We start from the raw sequence: 14,087 nt of genomic DNA, 5'->3' as shown, positions 1-14,087 counted from the left end.
CTATCCATTGCTACAGAGGGTCAATTCACTTTGAACAAACACTGAATTTTTTCCTGTTTCAAAACCCAACAAGTTGCAAGCTCTATATCTTTTGAAGAATGAAAATTAGACTTTTTGATCTCACAGGCAAAGAGCTCTGAATATTACATGGCTTGAGCAGCCGCAGCACGGTAACATCTGACCTTTTATTTTAAACATATTGTAATGTAGCTCACTGAAGCATGCAGGGTGGGAGTGCGGACTTTGGGGCCTTTTTATTGCTTATTTTTAGTGGTTGACCAATATTTTAAGTATGTTGACAAATCAAATCTGTGGAGAAAACACATTGATATTTAGTGCTCTGACTGACTGAAGGAAATTCAGGCCCTGTTGATTTTGCTGCCACCGTTATTAACTGACTTTCAGATTTAGATGTACTGGAGATATGATCTACATGGAAAGGAGCTACTGATGCTAAAAGTATATACCAGAATATTCTGACAGAGGTAAGTTTTCACAGATAAATGATCTGCATAAAATCCATACTGTTCTACTCCTTTTAAAATCTGTTGCATTGTGAAAGAAATTTCAGATGCCTGATCTCAACAAGTCTAAGGAACCACAGACTTACAGACTTTTAGTTTGTTCTCATTCACTATGCTTCGAACAACACTTCAGCTTCATTTTTTTCACAACCTTTTTCCCATCATTGCAAGTTTTTCAAAACGCACTAGATTAGTGAGAGGTTTAGATTAGAGATTTTGTCGAAAGAGGTTCTCCTCCCCCTCTACTCTGCCCTGGTGAGGCCGCAGCTGGAATATTGTGTCCAGTTCTGGGCCCCTCAGTTCAAGAAGGACAAGGAACTGGTTGAGAGAGTCCAGCGCAGGGCCACAAAGACGATTAAGGGAGTGGAGCATCTCCCTTATGAGGAAAGGCTGAGGGGGCTGGGTCTCTTTAGCTTGGAGAAGAGGAGACTGAGGGGGGACCTCATTAATGTTTATAAATATGTAAAGGGTGACTGGCATGAGGATGGAGCCAGGCTCTTCTCAGTGGCATCCAATGATAGGACAAGGGGAAATGGATATAAGCTGGAACATAGGAGGTTCCGCTTAAACATGAGGAAGAACTTCTTCCCAGTAAGGGTAACAGAACACTGGAACAGGCTGCCCAGAGAGGTTGTGGAGTCTCCTTCTCTGGAGATGTTCAAAACCCACCTGGACACGTTCTTGTGTGATCTGATCTAGGTGGTCCTGCTCCAGCAGGGGGATTGGACTAGATGATCCTTTCAGGTCCCTTCCAATCCCTAACATTCTGCGACTCTGCGATTCTGTGATTAGATCAAGTCTCTTTAATTTATTTTTACTAACATCTTCTTGATAATTTTGACCAAAGTTTTCTGAGGAGGAAGTGATATCTCCAGATATAACAGGGAAGTATACCAGATATTCCAGAAAAGTGAAAAATACTGTCTTCTATCTGAGAAGTGTGATAAATCTATAACTGCTTCCTAGAAAAAAATTCTCCATAAGAATCTGGGAGACACAAAACCTCTGTGAGGTTGGAGTAAAATGTATTTACACGTTGTTTACAGGTTGGTGTCTGCCATTTCACTATCCCTGAGCTAAATTCATTGGTGCCTTGTGACAACCCAGCTATATGAAAAAGTTTGTTTTACCTGGTTGGCTACAATGAGTAACAGGGTGCTGTAGAGTTTTCTTTCCAAGATGGGAAACGCAGAAATAGGGCTTTCAAATTTGGAGTTTTCATGTCATTATATGAACTTAAGGCCCTAAATTGCTGTAATCTACTCTGTTAAGAGCTGATGAAATGTTCCCTTCCACTATGCACTCATACTGATGGCTATAGGCTCACTAAAAAAAAAAATATTCTCCGTGCCAATTATGAAGACATAAATAAAATTCTTATAGCAAAACCTCTTTCAAATCATTAGCTGGTAAAACCCAAGCATACTTTAAAAACAAAGGGCAAATGAAATAGAAAAATTGCCCCCAAAACATTAGGAGCCTTATTAGCAATAGGAAATGCTCTTTGAAGATACTGAGCACACTCAGCATCTGGCTCTGGATTCATTTCACTTACTGTTGAATCAAAATACAAGTTCTGGCAGGCAACTCTAAGAGGCAGAATGAGGAAATGATCACTGCAGTGCAGCTTTAAAAGTGGGAGATTAAATCTTGAATTTGTACTTTTGAATGAAAAGTAAATATCTTACAAGACTCTCAGTACCTGAGAGGGGGTAAAGTTCTAATGAGGAAGCTTGCAAGATTTGGCAAAGGCAACTTTGTATTTGCAAAAAGTTTCAATGTACATTGGACCCAGACTATGGCGAAGTGGTTTTGATCAGCCTTTGTTTTGGGGCAGCAGATGAAAAGTAAAAGAAAGAAAAATAATTCAAAACTCTGGCAAGTTTCATCCTGCTATCTCATGTCTTGTCACATTAGCTTGAATTTTATGTGATATGACTTTATATATGTTAGCATAATTCAGCAAAACATGATGTAAAAGGATGTGTCATGGTGGAAATTTGGAAAGAAAAAAAAAAGACACTAGAAGAACTGCCCTGCCTAGGGGATAATAGACCACCTCCTTCTTCATTCTAAACCACTTACTACATTGCTAACTTTTCAAATCACTGCAGAATTACAGCATACTGATAGCATAATGATAATCACAAAAACTCAGCAGGACATCATCCTCAGCACAAGAAGAGCAAAGAATGTAAAAACGAAACACATAGCTCTGTATCAATTTCATAACACAGCTCTGCACAGATACAATCACATACTTGAATGTTTCTAACATTATTGTTATGGATCAAAAGAAACATGTAACTGTAGCAAAGCAGCGATGAGACGAATGCACTGGTCCTAGTAAAACAGCAGCATGGTGTAACTGATTAGCTACAGGAGTTTGATAAGGTTTGGGGCTCAAAGCATGAAAACTAATAAAATGGTGTAGAGATAAAATCTCAATCAATGTCAAAGAGAAAAAACCACCAAGATTGTGATGAGAGTGAAATATATATCACAGATAAAACACTTATGAGATGACCTTCGGAAATGTAATTTTTCCTCTTTCTGTTTTAGATCATCTCAGTATTTTAGAAGATGTGATCTGAAAATCATTAAGGCAAAGCAGATTCCTACTCTCTTTAGTAGAGTTTGAATAATGCCTTGGCTAAACAACAAATGCCTAAGCCTTAGCTTTAGACAAAAGCAAGTGAAACTGGGGATCTTTCCATTGATTTCAGGGGATGTTGGATTGGATCCACAGTAAATTGTCTTTTTACAGAATCCTTCACTGTAAAAAACTGAACAGGACAAAGGTTAATTAGATCAAAAGTTGCTTTTGAGGTTTTTGTTGGGTTTGTTTGTTTGTATTTTTTAAACCAGACTTCAATCTGTTCCTGTGGCTTAAACTTTTTTTTTTTAATTTACTCTGTTTCATTTATATGTAAAATACAACTGCTTTTTCTCCTGTATTTTGGCAATCAGTGGGTTTTTTTTTTGCTCAAACAGCCTTGTATTTATTTTGTAAGAATCTATTCACTCGTGAAAAAAATTCTAGGTCTTCCAATTTTCATTTAATTTGCTTTGGTATCTTGGTGTGACTCAGAGATTCAACTTTTCCAAATGCATCATTTTTAGCTTTAGTGCTTGAGTTGTGAGTAACACAGGAAGCAAAGAGAAACAGCAGAATAATGAGGTACACAAATAATATTATTTCGTTACTAAAATTAAGATCTGATAAAGTAAAACATTGTAATGTAACATTCCTTAGTGAATGAAGATACAGATGTACTCTAAGGGTAAATTGTTAGTGATATTTTCTGTTATCACACTATGAAGCCTTAAAGATCATTCTAATCTCTAAAAGTAAACTTGTTAATATGTCCTTTTTCCCATTTTCCAAGCTTCTCATTCATTGGGAAAGTGAAAATGAATGTAACCCAGCTTGCACTGTAATTGCATGTCAATTCTATGCAGTTAACACCTGTATATCGCTTGCTCTTAGATCTCTTGAGATATTTCAGCACTGGACAGATAATTAGAATTAATTTTGAAGTCATCTTTAGAGATCTATCCACATCCAAACAGTAAACCCACCAAGACACCAAGATCACTCTGTTGCATTTCTCTATGACTGAGACAGCTCTGCTCACCCATACTTGGGCTATGACTCACATGCCACATGCTTCCTAGCCTATCCATCAAAAATTATCAGCATTCATAACGAATTAGGCCATGAAAAAGTTCCCATTCCTCTTTTTCTGTGGACAATTTTCTTTTCTGCTGGCTGAAAGTAATGAAGACCAGTTGGAGATGCAAATAGTCTATAAGTAATTCATAAGAAAGAATTAACAGAGAGAAGAGCCATCAGAGGGTGATTCATAACCCTCATTTTATGCACATTTTTAGGATTATAACAGTTGTCCTTTAAATGTTTGCCTCTTTTTTTCTCCACCCTCTCTCTTCATTTCTTGGTTTTACAAGTGCTTAAACAATTAACTTAAGATAATTATATTTAAGTGAGATGAATGCCTCCCTAAAGGTCAGTGAAGAAATACTGTGGAGGACCATTGAAAAGTAGGACTGAATTGTGTCCTGATTTGATATTAATGGACCTTCACAAGGTGTAAACTACAATATTGTAGCTACTAATCTCATGAGTTGTATCTCTGTAAAGTTTTTCAAAACTGAACTCACAGATATTCCTTTGAAAACTGTTTTTGAAGAAAAGATGTGGATTTTTTTTCATAATTTTCAACTGATTTTCTGAAGCTGTTAAGTTCAGACCATTTTCTGTTTTCCCCAAAAGGAAAACATATATTATAATAGAAAAAAATATGAAGTCTAGAACAATGCTCATACTATGTTTCCTGAAGAGGCAGAAGCATGGAAAGTCAGAAAGGCGCATTTTTAAAGCTGTCTTGTCACTAAAGGCCAATGAAAAATGGGGCAGGGTGGGGGGAGAGTTTTGAAAAAGAGTGAGTATTGGGAAAGAGGCAAAGAAAGGAAGATTTTATTCTATCTCTGCTCATATAACCATGAAGTTCTAACAACTTATCAGTGGGAATTGAGAATATGACTTGGCTGTGACATGAGTGGTCCACAAGTAAAAAACATAAAACAGATGTGCAAACTGCAGTTACAATATAAACACAACGAATGAGTTGGAGAATAACATACGTTCCTGGATTTATCTCACTTCTCCTGTAAAATGGATACACACCCTACTCAAATCATCTATGTCTACGAGTCTATTACCTTCCTGCAATTTGCACTTTATACTCTCATACTTCTGTTAGCCTTTATGACACCAACATGCCCTTATTTTCTTTCTTCCCTAAATTGTTGTTCTGCAATTGCCGAAGTTCTCTGGGACTTCTGTTCTGTTCCGTCTGGAGTGGTGGTGGTGGTCTGTACAGCAAAGGGTTTTTCCTGTCTTCTTCCTGTAGAGGTGCAGCTTTAATGAGCCTACCAGTTGTTCATTTCAAACAGCCCTCACTTTGATGTGTTCATTTACTGCTTTTGACTTTTTGCAGGCTTACTGTTTCCTTTTACAAACTGTTTCTTAAGGTGTATCTCTTCAAAACAAGCCTTCCAATTCGTTTTCAGTTTGCTTCTTTGAGGTATGTTGTCAAGGCAGATAAAGGAAACAGTGTGGCCATCATTTGCAGCACATGCTGTGCAGTGGCAAACAACAAAGCTTCAGATTTGCTCCCTGATGCCGGGGGAGATCTGCAGCCAAGGAAGGAATGGTACCAGGTATCATTCTGTACCCTGCAACATTTCACTCCAACAAACAAAACAGCAAGTGCTTTATAAACTGTTTCTTGGTGTCCTGAATAAAATGTTGATGATATTAGCTCTTTCTATCTGTCTTTATTCCCAAAGCACACACATAAAAGTTTCATGATGTTTCTGTTAGTGAGGGAACTTTTTGTCAGTAGAATGAGACAGGCTGGTGTAAATGGGAGATTAGATATGAGTCTACAGTCTTTCATTTCTGACATTTTGCAAGGAAAAAAGTCCCTTTGGCTAAATTTTTACGGCGTCATGTATGACATTTTGTCATTAAATTTGACTTGAGATTGGGTGCTATTTCCCCCAGAAAAAAAAAGAGAGAAATATGTCAGGGAAGCATACATGGGAGCAGCTCTGTTCTAAGGGATGTTTAAATGCTGTTCTTGTCAATGCCAAAGAGTGAAAATCACAGAATCGCAAGGTACTATAGAGATTACCATCATTTTTTAAAATAAGCATTGCACCATATACTGTTGGAGGTTTTTTTTTTTGCTATCTAACTACATTTTCCAAATAAAATACTCTATGAATGAAGATCAACAGAAGACTGAAAGTAGTAAAAAAAATAAGAACTGTAACATAAAAAGACATCTATTCCTCAAATGAAATGTATTTTCTGGTGGTAAGAAACACAAATTTCATTAAAAAAACCCCAAAACTGATAAATGAATTTTGGTGAACCAGGAATAAATGATGAATAAAATCAGGTGGCCTCACTTACCCTAGGAGTGACTCAGATACAAGAGAAAGCTGGCAAAGTGCTTTTAAAATGTCCTTCTGCACGGTGAAGTAAGATTTTTTTTTTTCCCTTACCAACAATTAGGAAAATATATAGATTTTTCATGGGTGTGATAGTTTGATGTGAGGGGGGGTGTTCTGGTGGCAGGGGAGGGGATTTGCTCCCTGTGCCACCAGATCTGAGTCCCATCCCCCCCGGGGGAGGTTGAGCCAAATTGGCGCCTCTGCGAATTGCCCTATTTAAGTTGGGACAAAGGGGCGGGAAAGGGCTTTTGGCCCAGGAGCGAGGAGAGAGCAGGAGGGCGCTGCCCTCGCTCCCGGCTCCCGGCCGGGCGGCTGCTCGGGCCCGGGCCTGCGCCATGTGCTCAAGATGGCGCCGGGAGAGCCGCATGGGGGACTTGGGAAGCGCCTCGCTCCCGGGGTGCCCGCCGGGCCGAGCTCCCCTAGAGAGGATTAAGATCTAAGAGAAAACAACCACAACGACTGGGTCAGTCAAGATGGAGCAGGACGAGGTGTACTGGAGATGAGGTTTCCCTTGCAATCGGTGTGAAGATGGCAGGCGGCCCCCCTGCAGCCAGGGTGTACTCGGCGGAGCAGAGACCCACTCGTGGCCCGTGGAGAAACCCACGTTGGAAAAGAGATGCCTGAGCCCAGGAGAGGTCGTGGAGCAGGGGATGCGCGACCAGGTACTGTTAATAATGGGCATGGGATGCACGACGAGGTCGTGGAGGCATCTGGAATCCGTGGGACGACCCACGCCGACGCGAGTGGCAGCAGCTCCCTAAGAGGCTGAGACTGGTAAAGCCCGAACTGGTGCAATCCATGGGGAAGGATTGCAATCCTGCGGGCAGGACTTATGCTGGAAAAGTTTGGGGACTTTTTTCCTCGTGAGTAGGGGATCCACCGAAGCAAGGGAAAAATGGTGTAAAGACTCCTCCTCCTTTAAGAAAGGAGCGGCAGTTAACAGCATGGATGAACTGACCTGCACTCCCCCATTCCCTGTCCCCCTGCGCCGCTGGGGGGGAGGCAGAGCCAGGAATGAAAGGAAATAGGGGGTGGGGAGGTGTTGTTTTAAGATCTGGCATTGTTTTCTCTTTCTCCTCTCAAGTAACCAGTTTCGTTCCTTGTGTCTCTTGTTCAGTAACTGTTAATAAATTGTTTTTGTTTTAAGAAGAAAGCCTGAGTCATGTTTTGCCCGGGATCATGGTTGGTGGGTGCTCCCTCTCGGTTCTTGTCTCGACCCTCAGTACAAAAACCACGGCAATGGGCTAAGTAGGCATGTGAATAAGACCTTGGTGTGCTGAACATGATTCTAGTTTTACCTCAAAAGATGACACAGTCCAATATGCACATACCAAAAAAAAGTTTTAACATTTCCCCGATATCTAGGTCTTGAGAATTTCTATTTGTCAACTTGTACTTGTGAAAGACCAAGAGACAGTCTCATCTTTCAGAACAGAGACAGTCAGAATGATTTTTTTCTACAGTAGCCCTATGGTCGATATACTCACTGAGACTGTGGGAGATTGACATTCAATTCCCTCATTCTCCTGAAGAGATTTGAATCCCTGTGTAAAACCATTTACTTGACTGTTTTAGCCATAAGGCTAGATTGAAGGTGCACTGAGATGGGTGCACGGATGGATGATGCTCATGGCATGTTTTTGTTCTTGCCTGGAGTAATGATACACATCATTTTGCATGCATGGCTAATATGTTTTCATTGGGAGTAAAATGATGAGTGGGATTCAGTTATTGGAGGGTTATGTTGGTTCCTGAGGAATTTTATTTATTCTTCTCTGCATTTGATATGCTCCATTCTTGTGGCTCATTTTGGGATAAGGATGGGTAATTATGGGTGAAAAAAAATGAGTTAATAAAAGCAATTTTTTCTGTTTCATCCATCTATCCTCTTTTTATCTGTTTGATTACAAAAAAAAAAACCAACTGTGTTTATATATGTATGTAAGGCCTGCAACGTGTGCAACAGCATATTGATATTTGTAATCATCCTTGATGTTATTTGGTATATTATGGAAACAATTAATGAGATGTTACAATTTGTATTACAGATATATTAAAAGTTATGGTTTGTATTTAAGATCTGAAGGCCTTAAAACTATACATATTTGAAGAAGACTGGATGTCTGTGTATAGACATGAAGCCTGCTCAACCTCTGAGTTTAATATATCACTTTTTATTTATTTTTAATTTTATATATATATTATTCAGGGACATTGGTAACCAAGATAAGTCCTTGGAGTAGAGGCATGGGGGAAGGAATCAGACAGAAACAGTACCAATGCACAGATGGCTGTGTCACTTGGCCTTCAGTTTTAAACCTAATAGGCCACCTGAGGCAAGATGACACACATCCTGTCAAATCTCATGGCTTAATTGCAAGAAGCATTATCACAAAGAAGCATGGATTTTTAACATGAGCCAATGATTATACCGAGAATAACAATTTCCATGGGCATGGCCAGTGCTATTGAAATGAGGAGTTAGGTGTGGCCATTTAGTAAGATAGAAAGGATTGCCTTTGTTTGGTGAGATCTTTTATAAAGGGAGTTCATGGTAATAAAATGCATGGTGAATATATATAAATTGAATACCTCACCAAGATTCAGGTGTCTGTCACTGTAAATTTAGATTTACGTTCCTTTTAACTGACTGTTAGCATAAGCAATTCATTTCACCAGATTCAAAAACCTTCTGGCAGAGGTACATACACACTTTAGATTTTAATTTTCCTTTCAACATACAATTGAGAATAAAATAATGTTATGAGCAAAAGAAGTAAATGCAGAATTCTTTTGATCTTTAGAAGAAATAATTTTGATTACCGAAGTGTGAACAACATTTATTATTTTTGTCAATTTCTAAACAATCAACATGTACATTGATTTCTATTAAATGTTATTGGAAATATACATCAAAAATCAATTATTCTGTAGGCATGGGTCTTTTGTCCTCAATATTTGATTTTGAATGTGACATTTGGAAATAAGAGCTAGTAGTCATTGAAAAATGTGTTTAATTTAAATTATTCCTAACGTGAAATTGATTTTTTTTGTAGGAAATTTAATCAAGCTACAAACAGTATTCTCTAAACATAATTCTTAACAGATATAACAAGCTAAAACTTTTTTGTTGGCATTTGCTATCAATAGTTTGGGGTGTTTTTTACTAAAATGGTGCCTGTGAAGACTGTTCCATTGTCTTTTATACTGAGAAATTAGGAGTGCTATTTTTTTGTACCCAAGCAATGTAACTGATCACTTCATCTATCCATACTCCTGATTGCCAACAAAGTTTTATGAATGAACTGTTACTGGAATAGCTTTCTACATTTAATGCTGCAGAGGTGTCCTTCACTGCTGCAGATGCTGTTACTCTTTGGAGAATACTTAGATATCTGTGAATATCTAAAGCTGCAATCCTCATATAGATTTCCAGTCAAGCTCTGAACATATTTACGTAGCCTAAACTGAAATGGGAATAGGCCCTTCCTAACTTTAAAAAATCTGATACAAGCCCTACATATTCGGAAAACTGGTGCTGGTACTTCACTGGGTAGTCACCACTTGGGAGACTCACCAACTTTTTCAGTGAAATTCTCTTTTATAAAAAAAGAATAATGATTTAATAAGACGTTAGTAGATCAATAAGAATCCCAGTATATCCAAATTATCTTTCACTTTAGCTAAGGAAACAGCTTTAACCGGTAGGCTCTGTCTAAAACCTATCCAGATAGCGCTTTTCCTCGATATAAATTGCAGGATAATTTTCAGAAAACATTTGCTAAATATTCAGTTGGAAGAGACAATATCCAAAGCTGAAATATAAATCTCTCTTTGATTCAGTACCCAGAAACCTAAGTTTAAATAATTATGTATAAAAGTTGGCTCAATTTTATGAAGATTCTCTAAATGCAAATATGAAATCATACCAATTTTCAAAATTAAGATTTCTGTCATATCTACCAGGGGAGTAACGTCAGTGTAATTATATTTTTTTGAGATCTGGACATTAGAAACATGAGAGTTATATACATCTAGGGGAGTATTTCTGGAATAACAGATAAGGATTGCTGTAGAAAAAAAAATTCCACAGGACAAACCTCCCCACCTTTGTCCTTTTTTCATCTATAGCGTATACCTGCATCTACTTCAATGGAAAAAAAGCACATTAAACCTGTGACCACTCTGGTAAGATTTCCAGAGACACAGAGAGAAAAACACACATAAGTAAAACTGCATTAAAAGTAGGCTGGAAAAGTTTGCCTGCTCATGACATAGGGAGATCTTTATATTACAGAACATCCTTACAAAATAAAATGGTAAAATGCTGGCCTCACTGAAGTCACTGAAACAATGCCTTTAGACTAGTGGTTCAGGACCTTTCCAGGGAATCTTAGATCTGCTGGTGCAAAAGGCAGCTCATGTTAAGGGAATAACTCGTGCCAGTCCGTTTTAGGCCAGGATCACATACACTGCATTGATGAAACTGTACGCTATTTTAGAAATTCTTACTCACAGTTGAATAATATCATATTATCCTCTGATTTCAAAGATCTATTGAAAATGTCATAAAACCTGATATGAAAAGCATTTCCTTTTACTATGTCCCATGTAAGTAGAAAAAGATCATACAATCTTTTTCTCCAAATCAAAGAAAGATAGCAATGGCTATGTCTTGTTAAACAAGTTTTTAGAACCGTAAAACAGCATTAGCTACTCAGCCAAAGAAAACTGAGTGATATGCCAAACTGACTAGAGCTCATTTTGTCTGACTGCCTTAGTAGCACTTACCGATTGTGTCTAGATTTTCCATCTGTTTAACCAGGAAAAAAGTACAGATTTCTTTCAATAAACTCTGGTTCTTTCCCTGATAAAATGTCTTCAGTAGCAAGTAGTTTGCATGCTGAAAAGACAAAGGAGAGAAAAAAAAAAAGAAAAAACCACGATCAAATGAAAAACGATCCTGTTTGTTAGTAGCCAGAGCATTGTAGATAAATATTACAGATGTTTAAGCATATAATATAAAGTAAATCCAACTGGAAAAGTGATATCTAGACAAGATTGTTGAATATCTGTTTGACCTCATTGCAACTGACAGGTCACATTCATTCTTACCAGCAATCTGCTAAGTTCAATAGTACTGTTTCAGGAGTTTGGCACATTCTACTCTGCGAATACTATTTTTGCTGATATAATAATTCTCACAAAGACTAGTAACCATTATCAAGTAAATATTGAACAAACAAATGTGAAAATAGGTGAAATATTCTTGAATTTCATTATTTTACTTCCTAAAAGAATCTGGTTTACTTGAAGCTCTTTCAATGTTATCACATCTCACCAGTGCATGACAAAGCCGTTCAGAAGTATGAGTATGGTAAACGTAATGAGGGTTCAACCGCCCTCGTCCTTTGCATTAGAGGTGTGAGGAGAGAAGATAGGAAACCTAGATGCCCTCTGAGTGCAGCACATCAGCTCTCTGGCCCCAAGGCAGCCAGCCTAGAGTTGAGGAACAGCAGTGTAGCCAGCACAGGGTTTGGGGAACTGCGAGCATGACTGGCCAGGCAGTGCCCTCACCCACCCAGAACGCAGCCCCAAGGTACCCCAGAAAGAAAAGCAGTGCAGGTCTGGCTGTGCCAGAGTCAGTTACAGCCCAGACCTCCAGGAAGGTCCAGGGCCAGGTCAGTAAGGGGAAGTCAGGCAGGGAGCAAAGGCAAGGACCTGAGCAGATCCTAAGACAGGTGGGAAGGCCCCAGAAGAGCTTCTGACAGCGTTTTCTCACAATGTAGCTCTTTTCACAGATGCCTGATCAGGGGTCAGAGCTGCACTGTCACAGAGCTGACCTTGCACCAGCTGCCAGCCCCTGGAAGATGGAGAAACTGAAGAGTCTGCTGATGCCCTCAGCACCTGGGCACAACCTGTCACACCTGGACCTGTGTGCAGTTTGGAAACGGGTCATGAGAAAAGAAGGAGCATTATAGCAATAGGAGGACTGCTGGCAGTGTGAGAAGTTGAACACGAGCCAGCAATGCACCCTTGCCGCCAACAAAGCTAATGGTATACTACGATACATTGTTGCCAGCAGACCAAGGGAGGTGATCCCTCCCGTCTGCTCGGCATTGCTGAGGCCACATCTTGAGTACTGTGTCCAGTTCTGGGCTCTGATACAAGAAAGACATGGACATGCTGGAGAGAGCCCAATGAAGGGCCATAAAGATGATGAAGGGATTGGAGCAGCTTTCTTATAAGGAGAGGCTGAGATGTGAGTGTGCTTAGCCTGAAGAAGAAAAGGCTCAGGGTGGATCTTATTATCAAATAATGACTACCTAGATAAAAAATATATATATATATATAAATATTTAGTGTATTATATACCTCATATACATCTAATAAGAAGAATATAAATACCTGAAGGGAGCATGCAAAGAGGATGGAGCCAGGCTCTTTTCAGTGGTGCCCAGTGACGGGATGAGAGGCAATGGACACAAATTAAAACACGGGGGCTTTCTTCTGAACATCGGGAAACACATTTTACTGTGAGGGTGATGGAGCCCTAGCACAGGTTGCTCAGAGAGGTTGTGGAGATATTCACCAGCCATCTGGACATGGTCTTGGGCTCTAGGTGGCCGTGCCTGAGCAGGGAAGGTGGATCACATGACCTACAGAGGTCCATTCTAACTTCAACCACTCTATGATTCTGTGATTCTGTGATTCTGTCATTTCATGACTCTCTCTTTTAGGGTAAGGATAGCCACTGGATTGACTGCAGCAGCATTGCCAAAGCTGCCTGAGCCACCCACACTCTCAACCCACTGCTTTTCTCTGGATGGGCTGGCGTGCCATGTTTGCACCCTGCCCGAGAACTGCTTTCCCTCTCTCCAAACACAGGACAGTCTGAATGACCATATTAATGACACAGTAAGGAATGAGAGGAGTGAGGAGTGTTCCCATGTTCTCGCTAAGTTAGACAGCCTCCTGAAAAGTGTCAGTTTCAGTGTTTTGGGATTGGGTCAGCCAGTGTTTTGCTTACTAGGCTACAGTGTTTAATTACTTTAATACATAAAACAAAGAAGAAGACAATAAGAACAAAAAAAGAACATGAAGCTGTTGAAGTGAGCCCAGAGGAGGTTCACAAAGTTGATAAGAGGTCTGGACCACTTCTCCTATGAAGACAGGCTGAGAGAGTTGGAGTTGTTCAGCCTGGAGAAGAAAAGAATCCGGGGACACTTTATAGCAGCCTTCCAGTACTTAAAGGGGGCCTACAAGAAAGCTGAAGAGGGACTTTTTGCAAGGGCATGTAGTGATAAGACAAGGGGCAATGGCTTTAAACTGAAAGAGGGCAGATTTAGATTAGATACAAGGAAGAAATTCTTCACTCAGAGGGTGGTGAGGCACTGGAACAGGTTGCCCAGAGAAGTTGTAGATGCTCCATCCCTGGAAGTGTTCAAGGCCAGGTTGGATGAGGCTTTAAACAACCTAGTGTAGTGGAGGGTGTCCCTGCCCACAGCAGGGGGGTTG

Source organism: Tauraco erythrolophus, chromosome 3 (genome assembly GCF_009769465.1).
Source record: "Tauraco erythrolophus isolate bTauEry1 chromosome 3, bTauEry1.pri, whole genome shotgun sequence".
Lineage (NCBI taxonomy): Eukaryota > Metazoa > Chordata > Aves > Musophagiformes > Musophagidae > Tauraco > Tauraco erythrolophus.
The sequence above is the reverse complement of the archived record's forward strand: the minus strand, read 5'-3'. Positions refer to the sequence as shown.